Source organism: Chinchilla lanigera, unplaced genomic scaffold, assembly GCF_000276665.1.
Source record: "Chinchilla lanigera isolate Chin_1 unplaced genomic scaffold, ChiLan1.0 scaffold00110, whole genome shotgun sequence".
Classification (NCBI taxonomy): Eukaryota; Metazoa; Chordata; class Mammalia; order Rodentia; family Chinchillidae; genus Chinchilla; species Chinchilla lanigera.
In genome coordinates, this window is record NW_004955511.1 from 2,087,389 (window position 1) to 2,089,690 (window position 2,302).

Genomic DNA, 2,302 nt, shown 5'->3' on the forward strand with positions numbered 1-2,302 from the left:
TGAGCAATGTCGTCAGTGTGACAGGTGATTCTTCCCAATGCTGTGCTTTCATGGAAGCAGACATGACCTTCCCCCTCTGATTCTCATGCTCTCCCATTGGTGAGTGTAGCCGTGTTAGGAGGATTACTCATTTTCTGCCATTTATGCTGCCATAGCAACACAAAGAAGGATAAGAAAAAGACTCTGTCCACAAAATCATTCAGCAACTCGGCCTGAAAGAAAGAGTAATAAGCAACAGAGAGGTGTCACCATGCTTCAAGGATGAAAATGTGATACCCAGCTAGGTTTGACCTGCAGATAAACAGAAAATGGTTGTTTATTTTAGTATGCCCCATGCCAAATGTAGGCCACATGTTGTGGGTCTGAAATTCAAATTTTTAACTTTTTGTCCTGTATTGTATCTGGCAACCAAAACACATGACTGTCGAAGTCTTCCTGAAGTCAATATTCAGCTAATAGATCAGCAAGAAAGGGAATAGAATGTTATAGGGTTCCAATTTTCATGGAGAGGGGGGCAAAGGGCTGGCTCAGGCCTCAGCAGAGCCCGAGTTACATTAGCCTGTCCTTTATTGGGTGGAACACGATGCCATGACCACATACAAGCATGTTTGGCTGGAAGCATGTCTCTCTGTCCCCAGAAGAAAAGACACACACATTGGTGGGCAACGAGCCATGTTCTGTCAGAGCAAGAGTCTATGATCCTCCAGAAGGAGCAGTGCTTGGACAGTTTGAGGGTTTATGTTGCATGAAAAAACTGTACGAGAGGGCTGGAGATTTAGCTCAGCGGCACAGCACCTGCCTGGCGAGCGCAAGGTCATGAGTTCAATTCCCGGTACCAGAAAAAAAAAAAAAACAAGAAAAAAAAAATTGTACAAGAATACTTGTCAGATGTATACCTAAGCAGATATAGGGTAACCCTAACTCAGACAAAAACTTGAAGATATTTGTGATTTCTGTAAGCTATTGTTACGTATAAATCAAAGTGTTAACACGTGGTTTTCCGTAAGCTAGGTAACAACTAAAAGGCAAAGCAAAGCCATGGGAAATATAAGCAAATCTCTTTCTCAGACATTTATATGAAATAAGAAGAGTATCTCATATGTGAACTGAACTCCTTTAATAGTAGTTAAGAAAAGCACTGGTACAAAGTCTCTAGGACACTACCATATGTGTGGGCCATGATCCAAACCCAGAAAGTTCTTAGGGCTCCAACTACTTCTCCTGCTTTCAAGAGCCTGAATCCAGATCAAATTATTGAAAAGGTAAATGGTTAAAAACTACTGTGCATTTCTGGAAAGGTACAAAATCATATCTGAATATTGTCTTATACAAATATAGATGTGTACGTACTATAATGGAGAAGAACATCACTTTTAATATATTTCTTATACAGTACCTTCTTAAAACAATGTAGAAATAGGTATTTGGAAAGCAATAAAGCCACTTGTGAATCTTTCTCAGGAACATCAAAATCAAAACAGTGACAGGAAATCTCAGAATCATTTAACATCAAAAAGTCAAAAAAAAATTTCCTTTCTTTTCTTGGTCTTCCCAGAATTTATAGCCATGAAATATGGGAATGGAACTGAAGTGACTGAATTCTATCTTCTGGGGTTTGGTGGCCAGCAGCAGTTCCAGTCTGCCCTCTTCATTATTTTTCTTGTGATCTACATGACGTCCATGGTGGGTAACACTGGGATGATCCTGCTCATCAACACAGATTCCAGACTTCAAACTCCCATGTACTTCTTCTTGCAACACCTGGCTTTTGTTGACATCTGCTACACATCTGCTATCACTCCCAAGATGCTCCAGAACTTCATGGTAGAAGACAAATCTATAACATTTTGGGGCTGCCTACTGCAATTGTTGGTGTATGCGATATTTGCTACCAGTGACTGCTACCTCCTGGCAGCTATGGCAGTGGACCGTTACGTAGCCATCTGTAAGCCACTTCACTATACCCCACAATCATGTCCCAAACAGTCTGCGTCCTGCTGGTAGCTGGCTCGTATCTCATGGGATCACTAAATGCCTCTGTACATACAGGTTTTACATTTTCCCTGTCCTTCTGTAAGTCCAACATCAACCACTTTTTCTGTGATATCCCCCCAGTTATCAACCTTTCATGCTCCAACACTGACATCAATTTTATGCTAATTTTGGCCTTCGTAGGGTTCAACTTGACATTCACTGTAACGGTCGTGATCTTCTCGTACATCTACATCCTGGCCGCCATCCTAAAGATGTCCTCTGCTGCGGGGAGGAAGAAGACCTTCTCCACCTGTGCTTCCCACCTCAC

The 2,302-nt window shown here is 41.7% G+C and overlaps 1 pseudogene; it reads left to right on the top strand.

The window, feature by feature from the left end:
- Positions 1–1,566: 1,566 nt before the first annotated feature.
- The window catches only part of LOC102028117, a 989-nt pseudogene continuing 253 nt past the window's right edge, over positions 1,567–2,302 (top strand).